The sequence below is a fragment of the Mycteria americana genome, chromosome 9 (genome assembly GCF_035582795.1).
Source record: "Mycteria americana isolate JAX WOST 10 ecotype Jacksonville Zoo and Gardens chromosome 9, USCA_MyAme_1.0, whole genome shotgun sequence".
Classification (NCBI taxonomy): Eukaryota; Metazoa; Chordata; class Aves; order Ciconiiformes; family Ciconiidae; genus Mycteria; species Mycteria americana.
The window spans coordinates 13,960,223-13,980,693 of NC_134373.1; the positions used below are offsets into that span (position 1 = coordinate 13,960,223).

General features: G+C 38.3%; 1 protein-coding gene across 2 annotated transcripts in view; it reads left to right on the forward strand.

The window, feature by feature from the left end:
• The window catches only part of BMPR2 (bone morphogenetic protein receptor type 2), a 111,360-nt gene that overhangs the window by 60,015 nt on the left and 30,874 nt on the right, over positions 1–20,471 (forward strand). The window lies entirely within an intron of this gene.

Below are 20,471 nucleotides of genomic sequence, written 5' to 3' on the forward strand. Positions count from 1 at the left end.
CTCCCCAAATGTGACTGAGTTAATGCTGTGCAGGGGATTTAGACAGGAGGGAAGAAATGTGTAAAGATAATTCCTTGTCCCGTTCTGTCCCCCCAAAATAGGAAGACACGGTTCCTACAAAATGACTTTGTGCTCATGCTTCTCCAAGGGTAGAAATTACAAGCTGAATTAATTCAATTGTTGGGTGATAAGATCTTCAAATAATTTTTAAGTGGAATTTTTAATACTGAAAGATCTAGCTTGACTTGCAAAGTGGTGGTGGTGGGGAATTAAATTTGTAACACAGTCCTTAATTCACCCAGCTGTAATTGAGTGCTGCAGCGTACATTTCTACTGACTCAAACTGTTTTGTGTTATTGTGTTGCCTTCCATTTTCATAATACGCAAATTTGGCTTTAGGCATAAGCATAAGCAAAGTAGGTTGCTGCCTAGCACAGTTGTCTGTCTGCTTTGACTAGGTTAAGAGATGGAGATTGGCCATTCCAGCAGCAAGGATGGCCTCATTTGCCACTCTGGTGTTTTATTTGTAAAGCTCTACTACTGCTGCATCTGACAGAGATTGGTCTGCTCCTGGCAGTGTAAATCCTGTACACCTGCAGCACTGTGGAGGTAAAGGATGTTCTAGGAAGCTGGAAGGGTGAAAAAAGAGGGACTCTGCGGCACACAGACCCCTGCAACTTTACTGACCCCTGATCCAGGCACTGGAGTCTCCACAGTCCCTTTCCCAGCCCTCTTGACTCCTTCTAGAACCCAATTTGGTGCTGTAAGATTTAGTTTTGCCACCTCAACGTTGAGAACTTGCTCGCTTTGGCAAAGTTCAATTTTTATGGAATTGTTGGGAAGCTTTGAATTACCTAGTAGATACCTTACTTGGGCACTGTTCCAGCCTTTCTGTTAAAGTTGTCAGAATGCTTTAAGGACATTAGTAAGCTTAGCTTCCCAGGCTGTGGCAATCTATATTACCATACCTTTTATATTATTAAATTGAACAGGTCACAGTCATATGGGAAACCTTCTGCAGAAGGTTATTTTAGTATAGCCCATGACCAGTATAGCCCAGAGCACTATTTCATCTATATTTTTGATAAGGCATTAAAAATGTTGCACATTGAATAGTTCTTGAATGACAGAAAGTAAGGTATGTGGCCTCCTAGAACTGTATGTATGATCCTGTAAATTTCAAAGCAGGTGTGACTAGTGTATGGTTAGCTATGTGAAGCCTGATGAATCCAGCCAACAGTTAACTAAGTATTTGTAAATGTTTTTCTGCTGATTTCCAGTAAAATCACCTAGACTAAAAAGTTCCTGGAATAACACGTGGAAATTCAGCCATAGTTTAAAAACTAACAGAACCTGAAAACACTACTGATGAACCTAGTCAATTTAAAACTTCATTATTAAGGAAAATTGTAGGTGTTCTTTTAAAAATGTTTCCTTGCAGCGATATGAAACAGCTGTGGATTCAGCTGAAACAGCTGTATTCTGCTGTGGAAACAGCAGAATACTGTTAGGCTATTGAGCTAAATCCATCCAGAAAAATAATGGATGAATAAAAAAATTACTTTACACGATCTTTTGGTTGCAATTTTTTGTAGGACAATTAACAGTGGTGTAGTGAAAGATGTAGCTAGACTATAAATGATTCAAGAAGTCTAAAAGTAAGTTAAGATCTTAATACGTGTTAGAGAGAACATTATTTTTGCCATAAAATATAACAATTCTTCTCTTAAATATTACACTTAATTTTTATGTTGTTGTTGTATTTTACGATGTCAAAACATGTTTATCTTGCAATCATATCTGTGTAGAAATGGAACACTTTTTTTTAGTTCATATTTGGTCAGGGCATAAATATAAGAAATCCATCTGATCTTGTAACAAAACTTTTATAAAAATGAAAAATAAGATTAAGGACAAACAGGTTCTTGAAGCCTTAAATGTAATCCTTACTGCTTCTTAATGTGCAGCTGGTAATTTAAAACAATCATACATCTCAGTAGTCAAAATATGCTTCTTTTCTATCTTAAAGATAATCCAGGCAGATTTGAGTAGTTGTTGGTTGCTAGTCCCTCCAGCTAGAATTTTGCAAATGCTGGGGTGTAGTCTAGAGCCCACAGTCTGGAGGTATTAAAAATGCAAAGATTCAGATAGCTGTTTCCTGATGCCGGGACAAGTAGAGGTTGGAGGATGTTGTTTATTTCAGATCTGAAGATTTTTCCCGTGGAGTTTGGAGCTACTGAAATACAGAAGTTCAAAAACAACCTCTCATCCTCAACCAAAGCTTGCACTTTTGGGGAAAAATATACTTTGTTACACTTCGCTAAATCACTCATGGATAGACTCATTATTCTTCCATCTTCTATTTTCACAGGAACTTGACAAAAAAAAAAATCCATCTTAACTTCAGCCAGTGTGTGTATATACCCCTTAACGCAACCTAAAAAGGGCCAGCTATGGCTTCCTGGATAAATGTTTTGGGATGTGTGTTTACTCTATTGGCTTTGTCAAATAGTTATTTTGAGACTTGTTAAATATCTGCCTCTTATGTCTACAAAATGCTTCCTAAATTCTGAGACTGTTTGGAAGACAAATTCATTAGTTCTACAATCATTCATAATGGCCATTTAAATAGAATTTAAGTAGCTAAAGAGGTAAATGATCTCCCTCCTTGGTCATAGATATATTGCTCTAATGAAGCATTCACGTTAAAATAACATCAAGATGAAAGCAACAAAGCCATTTTTAATTATTTTTTTTCCTCAAGGCTGCATTCCTGGCATGGCAAATAAATTAATCTTACAGCAACTGAGTCTTAAGAATATATTTTTGTATGACAGCTGATGTATTTGCATGATATATGGAAAAAATCCCTGGCAGCAACAGTTGAGCATTACTGGTACATATTATTGTTGAAATGATGTAGGGTTTTCTCCTCATAGCAACAAATGGTGGCTGCAATTTTTAGAGGATTTAGAATCTTACATTAAATAAGAGCGCTGAGATTTGGATATAAAGAAACTGCCTCACACAACGAAGGAAGCTGGTATTTCTTTATTCTAAACCACTGATAGATGGGTTTATCTTTCCAGTGTATCATCCTGGCCTTTCTTTGCCAGCCTTCTTGCTGCATATATAAATATATAAAAGTCTGTCTTTAAGCGTTCACAGAATTCTGTGGAAACTTTGAGGAAAGCTACCATAAAAAAAAACCCCAACAAAGTAATTATTACTGTATGTGGCTGGGTCAGGTTAATTAGGGTAGTAATAGACAGTTTTCATTTAACTGTTGCTTTTGAGAGGCAGCAGTTAGCCTCATGTTGCTGTGGGCACATGGCCCAATCTAACTCCCACTGAAGTGGAATTAGATCATGTCAGGCTAATTTTGGAAAGTTGTAACCCTGCTCATTCTCAGTTGTTATCTTGAACTGCTTTTTTCCGGAGAGCAGCATCCGATATTAATTTATAATTGAAATGCATTTACTTCAGGTTCTGCTTGCATTACCTGATCAGCTAAGTTTGTAGCCAGTGTTTGAGCTCATCTTTCATTTCTGATCTGCCTAATCTAAGAAAATGCTCTGTAGATAAACATTTTCCCTTACTTGCACTATATTTTTTTTTTTCAGGTGATTTGGATGTATAGCAAAGGGGAAATTACAAACCTTTGCAAGGTGGCAGATCTGTCTTGAAAGATGGAGGTGGGACTGATCCACATGAGGATTAAAACTTTTACCCTTGAAATGATAGGGAGTCAGTCAGGCACATCTTCCCTTCAGTGAAGAGATAAGGCATTATATGTCGTTAATGTACCTTCACTATATTATAAGGCAGAGAAGGAAATATTAAGATAGTAATTGAGGGCCTTAACATCTCTTAAAAAAAAAAAAGTTAACTTTGAGACAGCTAAGTGTATGGTGCAAGAGGACAATACTGTGCCTCCCAGGAAGTTTTTTTAGGGCACTGTAGAAAATGAAGATGCTGAAATGCTGAAGGAGATACAGATGAATGTGCATGGAGATTTCTAAATATGTATCTCTGTTAAAAGCGATTATACGTGGAGCAGCTAGTAGAGGGGAAAAATGGGTTTTTCTTGGGAATAATTCTTTAAGATACTGACATAATGATGAAATATTTTGGATTTTTGGCCAGCTATTGACAAATGTGTATTTTCTTGAACCTTCAGTTGCCTTTCTGTCTGAAATTTAATGCATGTTTAAAAGATTTTTTTTTTTTTTTCTGTTTATTTGCTTACAGGAAATGAATTAACTGTGAGGGGGTTGTGACACAGGGTGCACATTGCTACAAATACTTAGTGATAACATTTTGGAAACATGTGCTAATTAAGGTTATTTCTTGTGTCGTTGCAACTGAGGGAAAGGTGATAGTATTGTGGATTAATGCAGGGGAGAAAAAGTAGAAGTGAAAGTTGTCGCAGGGAGTGAACAAAGTATTAAAGCAATTAGTATAGAAGGTTATATAGAAATTCAAGTGAAAGCCTTAGTTTCTGTAGAATCAGTGGAAGGTTTTGCAAGTCACCCAAGATAACTGGTAATGCTTATTGAGTAACTTCAGTTCAGCGATTCTCATTAGAAATGGATATATCAAAAGCACAATCTCTTAAAGATTGTTGGTAGCAGCACTTAATGTTTTAACTTCTAAGACATCATAGTCTCCTGAGATTAAACTTGCATCTTTACTGAATTTAAAAGTAAAGCTTTGATGTGCAATTGGAGTCTGAATATGAAATGTAGGCTTTGCTTTCACAGCTAACTTAGAAAACTGTACATGTAAATTTTTTGTCTTACAGAAACGTTTAATCAGGAAGATGAAATTGGAGTGTTTTACTTGCACTGAGACTGAAATGTTTTGGAAATGTTTGGAAATATTTTAAAATTTCTGTTACACATGAAACCCACAAAATGCTAAAAACTGTGTTAAATAAAATAAGAAAAAACATGTTTATTTGAAAAAGGAGAAACATTTCAAATACTATTTTTACAAAAAAAACCCCCTTGTTTCTTTATGAGTACATTCCCTATTGCTTTGTCAAACTCCTGTTTGGAGCGCACTTGATAGGAGAGCTGTACAAGGTAACTGCAGAGCTGTGCCAGCAGGAATTAGTATTGTGTTATGACCTGGAGGTCCGAGAACAAGGACCTTTGCAAAGTTCTTTTAAAAATCTGTTGGAATCTAAAAAAGAGCTTTTTGGATGCAAGGTGGGATTTTATCTTTATCTTGACATTGCAATAGTGTGTTTGTGAAGTGCTAGAGCTGTAACTGCGCTTCGTTCCAGAGGGCTAAAAATATTTTACTTTAGAGTCCTTAGAGATCTCAATTCTTCAAGCAGATGTGAACATAACTTTTAGCTTATTCATTTGATATAATTGTCTGATCTGCATCTTTGTCATCTTTGAAGTGTCCTGCATACTTCTAGTACTACACAGCAAATATTTTATTCAAGTTTAAGGTCTAGAATGAAGAAAGGAAACATCCATTTTCTAAAATATAATCAGTGATTTTTGCCAGTGCTTGTATCATGTGCAGTTCTTGAGGCACTACTTTGCATCTCTGCTGGAAATTAGATATTAAAATATATTGCTTATAGTTAGTATGTTTTATGCACTTCTAAGAGTTGAAAGATCTGCAAATATCTGTGGGTAATACAAATATAGTAAATACATTTTTTCCATTTACTGGGAATACTGAGTATTGTCTGACTTTCATATTGTTGTATAATAAATTCAATGTCATAATTAGCATATATCTGTTGTGACAATGCACATTGGGGCTTTATTGTGAATGCCTTATAGATGCAAGGCGAAAGTAGATAAGGCTTATAGGAATGGGACTCTTTCAGAATGCATTGGTGGAAATTGGACTGTAAATAAAAAAGGTAGTAGATAAGGAATTGTTTTGCCTCATCTCAAGGCAAAATGGAGAACAGACAAGGATGCTATACTTTTTATGTCTTTATTCAGATACAGCAATATGCAATGTAATACATGTATACAACGTATACAACATCGACATTATTCTAACAAATCCTACACTGCTATTTAACAACCCAGATAATTTGAGAAATAGGTAGGAGCTGTCTGGAAGGCAGATTGATATATCGGTACGCTTTTTGGGGACATTCTAGATTGACAGGCTTTCTGATGTAGTAGTAGTTATAGGCTTCTAATAACTATTCCACCCACCCCACAAATTTTAAGGCTGGGTGCTATAAATCTTAACACTTCAGAGTGAGTTAAGACTACACCACCATGGAAACATTTCTTCTTTGAAGACTTCCAAATGTGGTTAGGTAACTCTCCTCAACAAAGTATACTGACTGAATTAGCCAAGATACTGTACATTGTAGTCATTACCAAGCAAAATTAAAACACTATTTATGTTTTGTGAATGTTGTACTTGTCCATGTCCCTGTGCTTTTTCAAACAACATTTATTTTCACATCGGCTTTGTTGATATCCCCCTCTCCCTGTCTTGTTATGCTAAAGGCTTCTTGCAGTGAGCAGGAGTGGCAGAAATGGCTGTGCGCAGGCTTCTCCGCTGCTGCAGCTCCTGACAGAGAGCATTAACTTCAAAATGCTACATCTGTATCTCCCTGGGCAGGCTGGAGCTGCTAGGCTTGCTGAGAATGCTGCTCCTCATAATCCTCTTTCTCCTGCCATGTTACCCTAGTCACGTTCCACATATTTGGTTTTTAGCATGACTCTACTCTTGTTTTCTTTAATAATGTTGAAATGACTGGAGTTAAGATTTAAAGGGACAAGAACTCTGCAAAGTTCAGTTTTAAAGCACTGCTAGGTGCTGCCAGCTACTACTAATAAATTCCCACCCCCCACCCCGTCACCGGTTTTGTCTGTCCCCAGTACAGTAATGGTGAGAAGGGTCTTTGTCTGCAGACTACTGACATAGTAAGAGGCAGACTTGGGACTGGAACTGTTAAGTGCAAAACAGAAGATCGCTTATAAATATTGGGTCTGTTATTGGCTGTTCAGTACTATTAAGCCCATCTGTGCAGAACAGTGTTTAGATCATGGAAAACCTTTCATGTCTTTTTCTTGCTTCTTAATTAGACATTTTCAATAAGCCTCACTTGTTTCTGTCCTATGTGCTAAGCTTGCTGACAAAAATCTGATCCTGTATCATGGTTTTGTCCAATACATTTTGCCCCCTTGATTTTGGAACTGATACAATTTAGAAATAAAGCTTTAGGTTCTTGGCATTTGACATAGACTTAGAATAGCCCCCCTGTTAGCCCAGCTGCTTTGCAGTCTTACCCGAGTTGCATCCACAGCTCAGTACGATGGAACTCGGCCTCCTCAGAGGAGACTGAAAGTCCAGACAGACGATTAAAAGATGTTGGCTCTTCAGAGTTGGTCATTAATCATTGTTCCTTTTTGAGCCTTTTTCGGTAAAGTTTTTTTCTTTTATCTGGAAAATATTGTGATGCTGAAAGTCCAATACATTACTTAACATTGATTTCTGGCTCCTTTCTTTATGATATAGCATACAGCTCATCTTCAGAGAGGACACTATCTGCAGGTAAAACACTAATGATATTTCACAATCTTAGGAGCTGTAGGTAAATAAAACATTTGGTTTTTAACAATGTGATAAGTTGTTTCTAAGAACACTTGAATTACTTTTAGACAAAGCATTTAAAACAGCTGGAATTATGTCAGTCAGATGTCAGGCGGCTCCTGCAGAGGCTGGTGCAGAGCAGGCTGTGGGCAGAGATAGCCACGTTCCCCCCAAGCCAGGGAGCAAAAGCTGTGGGGCAGCACCATGCTGGCCCAGCTGCCGGGTCAGGGCTGGCTTGCAGGTGCTGCAGTCAAAGCTTGAACTCAGGACTGTCTGTGCTTATCTGTGTATATATGCACTAAATGATTGTTCTTTATGTGATTTGATTTCTTTTTATTGCTTTCACAGCTGTGCTGTTGGAGTATCTTCTATTGGGAGTATAAAAAAGGTTAGGAGCTGTACTTGGTATAAGCTATAGTTTGTCTCTTTCCCTCCACCGTATCAGAAAAAATCTGATTGGATACTGGGGATCAGGGTTTTAAATTTGTTTTCCTTACAAAGAAAGGTTTATGTCCTTTTTATTAATAAATTGAATGGCAAATTTAGGTAAGTGCCCCAGGTGTTTGAATTGTGAATCTGGGACTAACTCTGTAGTTCTGACTGTGAAGTTCGTAACTGGGCATCTAGCTCCTGACGCGTCATCCTGGCTATAGATGTCTCTGTTATTTCTGAAGAACTGAGCTGTCGAGGCAGTTTTGAAGTTGCAGAGATCTGAGGTGATCTTTTGGCTTTCTGGCTAACAGAAACCATGTGCTTGAAAAACAAAGAGTTCATAGAGCATCCAGGGGAACCAACGCAGACAGGAAAGCATCACATCAGTGTAGTGCTCCTGGTCTTGTTACTCCTGATTATACACCAATTGCAGGTTTTTTCAAAGCTGTCACTTTCAAGTCCAAACAACTCCTATTGTTGCTGTCCAAACAGGAGATGATGCCAGTATATTCACTAAAATCTTGATGAAGATTCCCACGAATGTAATTGTACTATTGAAAGGCCTTTAAGCAAACAGAGATGCAAGTTGATGCCAAAAGTCTATTTATATTTGTGTTGGTTACATAACCAAGAAAGCTTACTGTTGTTAATAGGGCAGATCAGGGTGAGGGGAATTCCTGAAAATGTTATAAGGAGACTTATATGAAATATAAAGAGTAGACTTCCTCAATCCGTAACTACTTCTGTATACCTGTACTGAGTCTTTCTTTGTGTCTTTTCATTTTAGCTTGAAGTTTTTGTGGTGTTACTCTTCCCAGTCGCATTGCAGTTGTGTTTTCTTTCCATGATAGGTTTGGGAATGTTCCTTCCTTATGTATTGAAATAGCTGTTGTTGATGTATGCCATTCATTATTATTATTTTTGCTGTTTTGTATTTAATAAATAAAATGAACAGTGCTGTGTTGCTATGGACACTAATACCTAAGCATTGGAGTTGGGAGACTGAGTGTTGTGTCTATTTTTGTGTGTGACAGAGACTTTCACTTGTTGCAGTTCTCATTAGGACTGAACTTGTGGTAGGAAATCTGACTTTTAATGCCAGCTGTCAGAAATCTGCAGAATTTTTTTTTTTTTTTTTTTTTTTTTTTAGCTTCTGTGCTTTCAGTATCAGAATAGGTATGGATCTTTCTAAATACTGAATGTCATCAGATTTATGTAGACAGTCCATACATTTCTTTCTCAGAAGTCTGTTTTGATTATCATGTTTTATTTTGGGATACTAAGATATTTATTCTGTAACACATTTGATAATTTGAAAGAAATAAATGTATTCATTAGTCTTAAAATCTAACTTATATGAGTTTTACCTTATTTCAGTTAATTTGCATAGTATACTTCCATACAAAATTGATTAATGGAAGAACATTTGCTATACAGATATGTCTAAAGGGGAGAAGTTAGAAATTCAATCTCTAAGGGCAAGGAAAGATATTGAAAGATGGAAATGTGAAGACTTTCTATTGACTTAGCTTTTTTTCCTTGTCCCTTAGCTTTTTTTCCTTGTTTTAGAGCAGAAAGAGAGATTTGATGTTTTCTGAGAGGTCTGAGGAAGGACTTATTTTTCTAAGACATTGAATACCAAGTTGCATTGAGACTGAATAGGAGTTTGTGATCCAGTTCTTTTAAATTCCTTTGAAGGTTCCCGTGAGGTGAATTCAGTGTTTCAGCACTACAGTTTTATGTGTTTATTTTAAAGTTTGATCCTACAAAATATTGCATATATGTTTCTTGGCATTAGGTTAGTTATTTCCTAAAAGTTTCTGAAGTATCTGTGGATGACATTAGACAGCTTTTGACTTTGGCCTGGACTTTTGCCTTCCTTTAGACTGGTGCATGAGGCTCATTTAGAAACTGTTTGCAGGCCTGTAAATATTTTCTTAGACTAGCAAAAAATTCCTTGTTCCAGACATTCATATTGACTTCAAAACTATATATAATTTGAGGAAGGGTCAGGTATCCTTGCATCCTGTATAAAAGCACTTCTCACTTCTTTAACACTTGGACAGGAAATATGAGTGTTGAAGCTGTACCAGTGAAAGTGATGTGTTTTCCTATGCCAAATCAAAAGATTTCCATTTATCTTTGAGTGATGGTTCAGAGCCCTGTCTATCAATCTGTTCACAAACTAGGTATGTGTATCTGAAGGAATATGTGGCTGATATGTGCTCTAGGCAGCTGGACCATCTATATGGAGCCACTAAGATCATTGTTGCTTGGTTGTAGTTCTGTTTCTCCCATTAAAGCATTAACTCACTCTAAACGTAGTGATGTGGGGGACAGAAATAGAACTTTAAACCCCAGTGAATCAGTACAAACGTTATAAAACACAAGTACAGTTTTTATGTATATGTCCCTTTGACATGGGAGGTTTTACTGTTTAAAAAAAACAAAAACAAAACAATACACACACACACACACACACAAGAAAACCCCAAACCACCCCCCCAACAAAAAACCCAGACAAAATAACCCCCAAGGGTGGAGAAAATACCCACATTCACACCACCATCAACTCCTGAAAGGTAGACATCTAAACTGCAGCAAGTACAAATTGGTTATATTCTAACTGCTGTTCTGTTTTCCTCCATTTCTATTCTCTGAAGATATGATTGCAGCGAATAAGGCAAAATGGATGATGCTAACTGAACCACAGTGAATTACACTTAGCAATGTTCTTCCTTTGAATGCAGGTGCAGATGCTGCTGCTCCTCAATGCTATGGGAAGGCAGAGAAAACTTGGTGAAAACTTATTGCAAAACAAAGGATGGAAAACCACCAGAAGTCAGTGATAGATGAACATATAGAAAATATTTAAACTGGTTTTTGAAAAAGTTTTTTAATGACCCTGAAGAGTAACTCGAGCTTCTCTGCCTTCATCAGCACTGTCAGCAGATCAATCGTGCACTTGTTAGCTGCGCAGATGAGGCTGGCAAGTGTCCACCACCACACGTAGGTTTGGGCGAGCAGAGCACTGTACACACCTACGTTAGACACTCCCAGCTGCGGAGCCATTCATAGCATCTTCGGAGCAAACTAAAAATGTGTGTGGGTGAAATAAATATAGACTGTAAACCAAAAGCATTACACATCTCCTGAGCGCTGTGCCAGGAGCTTTGGGAGTGATGCTGTCCACAGGCCTCGCAGCTCTTGCAAACAGTGCTTGTACAGGCACACTTGCAATGAGAGAGTGCCGAGGAAGATGTGGGCTAACCCTGCTCAGCGTTGGAGGGTTAAACAGGAGACGACTTCTGTCCAGCACTAAGAGAATAGTTAGTGTATAATGGCAGTAGGAGAGAGTGCATCAAGGGAAAGGTTTTAAACTAATTTGAGATTTCAACTGTATAGCTCAGGTATGCTAAGATTATTCTTCCTGTTTTTATACAGATCATTTAAATGGGATTTTTTTTAAAGATGATGATGATTATTATTATTATTATTTTAATTAAAACAGAAAACATCAAGCTCTCCTGTGGGGAGAAGGTTTTCATAATAGTCTTGGGGTGTTAGATATCTGTTATGAAGACAATAATAATTAAATTTTACTAATGGGGAAAGTTCATAAATTGTGTAATCCTTCATTTCACTTAATATTCCAGAATAGACCAAGTGAAATAATGTACCAAAGATATCAGTCTGAATAGCTTCTCCCAGCTCTGCTGAACTTGATCCTACACTGAGCTAGTGTGTAGTATTATAATCTATAGTAAACTACACAGAGCAGGGAGTGGAGGTGAGCACAGTCCTGCGTTTAGTAAGAGTCTGGCTGTGTGGTCACCTTGGTATGTTTACTGTGGAACAGAAGTTTCCTATAGTGTGGGGGAGTGCAGTGCTAAATATTGAATTAGCTGAGATCATATGTCACCTAAATGTTCATCAAAGACATGTTCATTTTATGTCTGCACGCTTACATGCTAACTTATGAGTGAGTTGGTAGGTGAGTGTAAACTGGTAAATTTGGAGATTTTTCTAGCAGCCTGTAGAAGAATTGAAATGATCACTTTTAGTCATGTACAGTTTCTGCTTACAGGACCTGATGAATAGCCTAGCACGTTCAGTGCCACAGTGATGCCAGAAGCACATCATGAATTTCTTCACTGCGTTAATGTATTTGTAATCATTTTAATGGGTTATGTCAGTAGCAGTGTCTTATTCCCACAAGTGCTATTGGCACAATGCTGGCCTGTGTTATGATGGAGCCCTTGAAATGAGATTGAAACACAGGCTTTTCCATTCATTCTAGATTATTATAAAATGAAATAGTTATCAGGTAGGTGCTGTTAGCTGCAGTTTTTTTCTTCTGGAGAAGCAAATATGTACTTGCAAATGCCTTTCAAAGTTTGAATATTGGCTTACAACTGTAATGTAGCTGTATTTTAATTGTTTGGTAGAAATGTGCTCATGTACTTGACAACTTGCTACATTATTGCAGTGAACTGGGCTCCTGACAGACCTTTCCTGGATTTAAAATCTTACGGCAAAAGGAAGTTTAGGAAGAAAAATAGAAAGAGCATTTTGTAAGCATCACAGAAATCATAGAACACTTGGATTTTCTTTTTGAAAGGATAGATTGGGAAACAGAACTCTTGTCTAAAACAATAATAGGACAGTAGCTGCTCGGAGGCATAACTGATGTGCTTACCTGTGAATTGTTAGAAGGGATAAGCAAGGAAAACAAACAAAAAAAAGCTAACCACCAAACCATAGTGCAGGCTGAAACTGTAAAGTTGATTGAAGTCTTCCCTTTCAATTGGCAGTCATAAATCCTCATTTTTGTCCTGGTTGTACATTTTCACTTCAATGGAGCTTACAGAATTGCATATTTCTAAATCTGATTTCTTTTAAGGGTAGCTTGAGAATGATGGGCAAAAAATTTCAGAAGACTAGTGATTGAGGGTGTCCTAAATTTTGGGTGACTAAACAAGTATCTGTTAAAAGTGGGCAAGTTTCACAGTGTCTTCACTGAAATCTAGAAATGCTTTGATGGTGTCCAGTTGGGAACCAGACGAGTCATTTGAAAACCTTGGCTATGACTGCCTGTATTTTGTGATGTGTTAAAGCAGGAACACGTGTCAGGAAGGAGTCAGTCTCAAGTTTAATTTTATTCTGTTGTTTCACAAAAAAGGTTTCTATTTGTTTAATGGGACTCGAGGTTTTTGCCATTCATTTAACAGGATTTCATGGTACACTCAGGATTTGAGTAAATTAGATTTACAGAAGCCATCTTTGTATTCATTTTTTTAAAAGGCTGGTTTTCCCATTCTAATTTCTACAGTATTTGTGTAAAGAAGTGTCTTGTGAAGATATCAGTCTCAGTCTTACAGTTTAATTGTACAGCGTCATTAAAACAGCTGAAACCAATACTCAGGGCTCTGACAACTTCAGGGATTGATTTAAGAAAATTTTTAATTACATTGAAAATATGTTTGAAGTAGAACAGTTACAGAAGCTGTAACATTCAATATGTAAAAGTTTTATTCAATCTGTGAAATTAATCTAGCAATCATGCAGATTCCAACATCATTAGCAAATCAGTTCCATAGGATTGTGAAATGTCTCCCTGTGACCTATTCAGATTTGTGTTGAATATTTATTCCTGGTTTGAAACAAGTTTGTTACTGTAGGGCAGACAATGTTATAGAAGTTAAGTCAGCTGTGTTTCTCCTATACCCACGGTGTAACACGAATTGATAGCTTTGATACCAGCCTTCGTACTTGATTGATGCATCTTTGTTTTGGCAGGGGTGTTGCCTTAGATGTCATCCTTCCTCCCCTCCCATGGTTCCCCCATTGGCTTTCATACCCAGTTCCCTGCTCAGCATAACCGCAGTTGTACAGCACAGCTGTCGGGGCACCGCTGGGCTGGAACAGGCACCTGGGAGTAGGAGGCAAGGGATGCCTGAGCTGGCGCTTGTGCTGCGAGAAATGAACATCAAACGATGTCTGTATTTCATCTGAAATCAAGTACTTAGATCTGTAGAAGGATTTTGCATAAGTGCAAACTAAGGATTGCTATTTATCATTATTGCCTTTTTCATCTTCATGTTATTTTAAAATAATCAGAATAACCTTTGAAGTTAGGGAAGGTACTGTTTTTCCCATTATATAACTGGCTAACATAAAGCACAAAGAAACAAAGTAACCTACCTAGGATCAGGCTATTCTGTATCATGGCCAGAAGCAGAACCCTAGTTTCTCTTTGCTTTGTATCTCAAGTTCTGGAAAATTTTTCTTTCCTTTAGGAAAAAAAATGCATTTACACATATCTAACATACGCACTTGTGTGCCCTCATACAAGATGCAGTTATCTGTTTGAAGAAGGTCACTCCAGCTGATGCCTTGGAAACAGAAGCTGCGTGTCAGTGGAGACTATTGATCTTGCTGGGGTCCTCCTGAGGTTAAAGCCTTTCTCCTCACACAGCCGTTCTCACTGGTTCAGCTTCCGCCCCGCTGAGTGCTCGCCATGTCTCTGTCTCCTCCTGACTGCTCTGTTGGGCTTGTCAGGTTTCCACAGCCTTTTCTGTCCTTAATTTCCTTTGCTTAAGGATGTCTCCAAATAGCTCCATCTCATATCTGTTGAAGTATATTTGGGAAGGAGGTTCTTCCTGCCCAGAAGCCAGCTGAATCTCCATTTAGGCAAGGATAGGGATAGAAGAAAATAGCCCTTGCTAAAGCCTCTCGGCTGGGGAGGAGAGACGGTTTTCAGCAGGAACCAGGAGGGGTTCAGCTGTTCCGCTGGCCTCCTCCGCTCTCTGCCATGGACACAGGGGATTGCAGCAGAGGGAGAGCAGTGTCTTCAGTGGTGGTGCTGTGCTGGATGGGAGCTGAACGAGGAATGGGAGTGAGAGAGGGAGACTGAAGAGACACTGGTGCTGACTGAATGAGAGTACCTAAGGTCTCGAGGAAAGGAAGGGAAGATACTGTTCACTGCATTCCTCGGGGACCCTGGAGCGAGATAGGAGGGGGATTTTTGGGTGGCCCCAACTTCTTGCTTTCTGCTTCAGCACTCAATTCCTTCTAACAATAATTTCATCTGGGAAATACCTGGTAAGACCAACCAGTGCGATGTTAGGAGGTGGGGAAATGTAATGATTATTGCTGTCTTAAAGTTACAAAAGGCCTTTAAAATATTTTTGAAGTCCTAAAAAGAGAATCTGATAAAAGTTGCAAATTATATGGCCGTGTAGAGAAGATGACTGGGAAAAACAGGAGAGTGTGAGGGAGGATTAATGGGAAAATGAGACATGTACTTTCATGTTAGACTTTGTCCTTCTAAACCATGATAGGAAGAGCTGGAGCAGATGCATACCTTTTGGAATACCATGGGTGTTGTTTGAATTGGCATTAGTCAGACAAACACAGTCTTTAGTAACCATGAATGCTTCTAAAATGTCAGACAGGTTTAACTCACAGCTCTGTAGCACATGCCTTCAGATTTAAAATTACAAAACCTTTTACGTACAAGAATGTATGCCATACTGAGTTGTACTGAAAGTACAGAAAAACTTTCTTGAATTAAAGTAGGAAGAGCTAAGTTTTCGTACTAAAATATTTGCTACACTTGAGGATTACCCTTGAGGATTACAGTATTAAGCTGATTTAGGACATTAAATCTGAAGTACTAGGACACAAACCAGAAGTATAATGAAAGGTTTTGTCAGAACTCATTCTCACCCTATCTGTTTGTATTGATCTTGGGTTTTTACTTGAACAGGTTAGCTGCCTAAAATTGTGCTATAATTCAAATTTCATGGCATGTTTAAGGAAATTATTTTGGAATAAGCACCCCGTACAGTCATGTCTGTTTAAATCAGCTCATATTTCAGCGCCTGTTGCTAAGGTTGACAGGAAAAAAATATTCCTGAACATCAGTCAGAGGTGTGCAGCTTTATTGACAGGACATTAGTCCTCCGTGTACCTGCCCACACAGAAGCGGGGAGCGCAGAGCTGGCGGCGGGTGGAAGCAGCATCGCGCCTCTGCGCCCTGGCTGGCTCTGCCGACCGTAAACAGAGACACCCGCCGCTCCCATGCTGCTCCGGGGTGCATGCAGCAAGCGCCTGCTTGGACAGGCCCAGCTGCCCCGCGCTGCTTGGGCTTGGCTCAGCCTTCCCACTGAGGAAGTTGCTGGCAAGGAAGGGGACATGGGTTTGTAGGAGCAAGGGAGCATGAACGATTGGTAGACAGCATTCCTGGGCTTCAGAGCTCTCGAAGACATGAAAAATGCAGGCATGTGGGATCAGAGCTGACTCTTCTAAAAGATTTGGGCGTTTGGGGGGCTTTGTTTGTTTGCTCACCCATATAAAAATAGGCATTTTAGTGTTTTGATGTCATTTTTTGGACTCTATTTTTAGTGCCTGGGAACATTACAAACATGAAATATTTAGCTATTGAGCCTTTTGGATTTAAAATAACAAAATAGCTTTAAAGAGGCTTTCTGAAGTACTAATTTTTTTTCCATTGCAGCACATGCGGTTTTTGATCCAGTGTTTTTACAGAGGCTGGAAGAGTGCCATTATGTTAAAGCTGGTATTACTGTTTGGTTTGATAAGGAGGAAGTCCCGTTGGTCCAAGATCAATATAAAGGGATAATGTAAATGTTGTTTTCAGCCTTTTTATTAAAAAACATTTTTCTGACTATTTTATTTCAGTATAGAAGATGCCCCTAGTATGTGGTTAAGTGCCCTAATTGGCTTTCCATTAAGCTTGAAGGCAAGGTTGAGATGTACTCAAATGCAGTTTGCCTATAGAAGCGAGGTATTTCTTTTATCTCTGTAGTAACCGAGTATTTATCGGTATACAGGGAACTTCAGAAAGAGAATCTAAATTTGGTTTTGTTTTTGCATTGCTATTCATTTTACATACATTATGATTATAAGGGTCTATTCAGTAGTGTTAGAAATTACACTGAAGATGCCGAACTCACAGAAGGAAATGCAGAAAGAGAACTTGTGTTGGGTTTTTATCAGCTCAGGAAAGACTTCTGTACGAACATGACAAGCTGCTAATTCACCTCTCTGTATCTAGTCATCAAAGAAAGAGCCGTTAGGGATTGCATAACCCACTTCTCTGCCAAAGAAATTACCACATATGCTTAATTTTTAAGTTTCATCTATCAGTGCAGCCTTCAGTTTTCAAAACAAACAAAAAAGGCAAATCTAATACCCACAGCCTGGCTCCAGCTCAGGCGCTTGGTGGCAGCCGGTACCCCAGAGGAAGATGGAGGTGCCGGAAAGGATTCCAGCCCTCGGACCGCCTGGCCGCAGGGGCAGCGAGGGAGCCCTCCTCTTTGAGACAAAGCCCAGAAAGCTCAAATCCAAACTACATTTTCTGACAGCAGATTTTTAGAGATCTGCCCACTGAAACTCTGCCATCACAAATGACTGACTTCTAGCTGTAGCAAGATTCCTCTGGAGCATGTTATGGAAAATAAATTATACGGCCCAAGCTGTATGATGTTTTGAGGCATTCTCTGGGGAGGCAGACGGGATCTGTGATGCATCATTGCCAGGTCGTGATGTTACTGCAAGTCTCATGAGAGTCTGGTGCTTTCTTACAGCCCAGGTTCCATACAGCGATGTGATTATGTGAAAAATGAATTAAAATTTTAGCTCTCCTGATTTGGGGAAAAACATGAAAAGATGCATCATAAAGGACACTTCATGACAATAAGTATATAAGATTTTATATAAAAAGTTAAAATCACTCAAATATGATGATGCTAAGTGTAAAGTGGAAACATATTGGTGACTGTTTAAACCTTTTCTTCAAATAATGGAATGATTGGAACCAAGTGCAAATTTTCTGCTTCATCTAAGCCAATAGACTAGAAACCAGGGATTTGCTCTTACGTCCAGGGAAAACACATCCATTTTCAGTTATGAAAGAAAATTGCCTTAGGGTTACTGGTTGGCAGGATTATTTTGTTAAAGAATGTTGTACCATCTCCCACAAAAAATACAGTTCCCGTTGTGCTTTTCATATGCGTGAGCACCAAGTGCTCAGTCCTCTTCCATAGAAATTTCCTTGCTAACTTCCTTGTGCATTTAGGTGCCTCCAAAAATTGTATGTGAAATAGTGTTCCTTACCTTAACTTTGGTTTAAGTATTGAAGGTGGTCACATTGACAGGGATCAGATATTTACATTGTATACTATCTTATTACAAAATTTGGACATGGATTTTAATTTTATTAATAATTTGTCAAGCACTTACAGAAGGATGCAGCCTTACTCTGAATTTATGGGCTCATAAATCAGAATTAGGATAATAGTTGTTTTAAAACACGCACCTATAAAAGCTTAGGTGAATGGCAAAAGTTGCTTAGGAAATGCTATTTTTTTCTTTCATTGTTCTCAGCTATGCATAGGTTTAAAGGAAAACTGGCAATAGCTCCTGCTGGAGTTCATTGTAGAGGTCTGGTATTCCGACCTTGTAGTTCCAGCTTAACTAAAAATGTGAGTTTAAATGCATTTAGTTAAATTGGTGAGAAGACTGTGTGATTGGGATTCTTGTTTGCATATATGAGTCTGACCTATGTCCATGGTATCTAAAAGGCTACTAACATATTTCTTTGTTACAAGTTATCTGCTTTTTTTTTTTCTTTCACATTTTCTTCCCTGCACTAACTGAATTGAAGATTTACTTAAAATAGTTTGAGTTGTTTTGGTATAGTGTTTATATTGGAGGCTTTCTTGTCATTTGCTCTAGCGTGATGAAGGCTGAACTCTCCTCCTGCGGGACAGTGGATCAGGAATGAGGTAGTGGTCAGTTGGTTGGAAAGAAATGTTGACTACTGTCCAGAAAAGAGGAGAAAAAAGACCTGATGAGGTGTTTTGGTTTGGTTGGAATGCGCTGCTAGAATGCTATAAGGGGTGAGGGCTTATTTTACACTTGGTGGAAGAGTCCTAGGACATGTTTGATATAAGCTATGTGTAGACGGAACAGATAAACAGATTGTGATTGAGATCTGTGGGCCCTCGGAAAAGGTTGCTAATTGTATATTTTTTCAAAGGACTGAGATCTTATCTCTGTCATGGAAGTTGTGCAGGGCCATGGTGAAAAGAAAGGCGACTTTAAAAGCAAGTAGAATTAATTATACTTGAAAAGTCACTTTTCCAATCTGCAGAGTCTATTTTCAGTCATCTGCAGCTAAAGGCCATATTGCCCCCACACTTCAGCCTTCCGTCTCATGCTGCGTTGGTGACTGAACTGTAAGGTTTCCCTCATGCTTCTGATCTCATCCTCAGTATCGTTAAGATTCCTTAATGGAAAAGCAACTTCTGCAACAGATTGGCAATGAACATATTGAATCTATCACATCAAAGAAATAGTTGTAGGATGGCGTGAAGACTCTGCTTCTTTTTAAAGCGATCTGTATGGGCACATCTTTGAGTCCCTGTGTAATTTTACTGACTTTGATCGGAGTCCATACAGCTGTACTTGTTTTGAAGAATCAAATGTTACTGTTGTGCTGTGGAGGTTAAAGGATGGTGTTTTCCTTATTTGTTGGAGACTAACATTGCTACTTACTTGGTGATATGGCAATTTGAATAAATATTAATATTTTGGTACCTATTAGCTGTAAGACCGCTTGGCTTCTGATATATTGATACCAGAAATTCTGTGGGAACATAGGTAACTATTTTTAAAACTGATTTTCATTATATAGAATAATTGTATGTTTCTCTAAAAGGTTTTTGTACAATGCTTATCTAAACTTAAATACACACATATATTTTCTAGAATTATTTACTACTGTGTGACAGATACACAGCTGTGAGTCATTTACATGAAGAGTAGGCAGATTTCTAAAAATTGAGTGAAAAGCTTTAATAGCAATATAGAGATCTGGTGGAAATTTATGGGCAAATGTCCTTTATTATATGATCACCCCCATATAAATATGTAGCATTGAAACAACATTTCAAAGCCTAAGGTTTCATATTCAAACATTTAAAGATTAGAAGGAAACAACGTCATTGCTTTCACAGTTTTAAGGCCATCTCCTTGTGCATGTTTGGGTTGTGATACAGCCTTTAATTATACAACCAAATATTTTTCCCATGGGATTCCTAGTTTTTCAACATGGCTAACATTCACTGCCTTTTCCCATGGCTGTCTTAAGACATCTCATCATAACAGTGATCTCTACGGTGTTCCAGGGAGCTCTTTGGCCATCGTGGTGTAGCACCTTTGGTATAGTGGTAGAGAGGAGTTTCCAGGACAGCTTTCAGCTGCTCTAAGGAGGAGACTATCCTTCCTTCTCCTTATTTCCCATTCCATTCACTTCATACCTTGTAATTTTAGTAATAGTATCAGGGGCAACAATCTGCTGAATGGTGAAGTAGGAAATGCAAAAACTCTGCATGGGTTCCTCACAGTTCATCAACCAG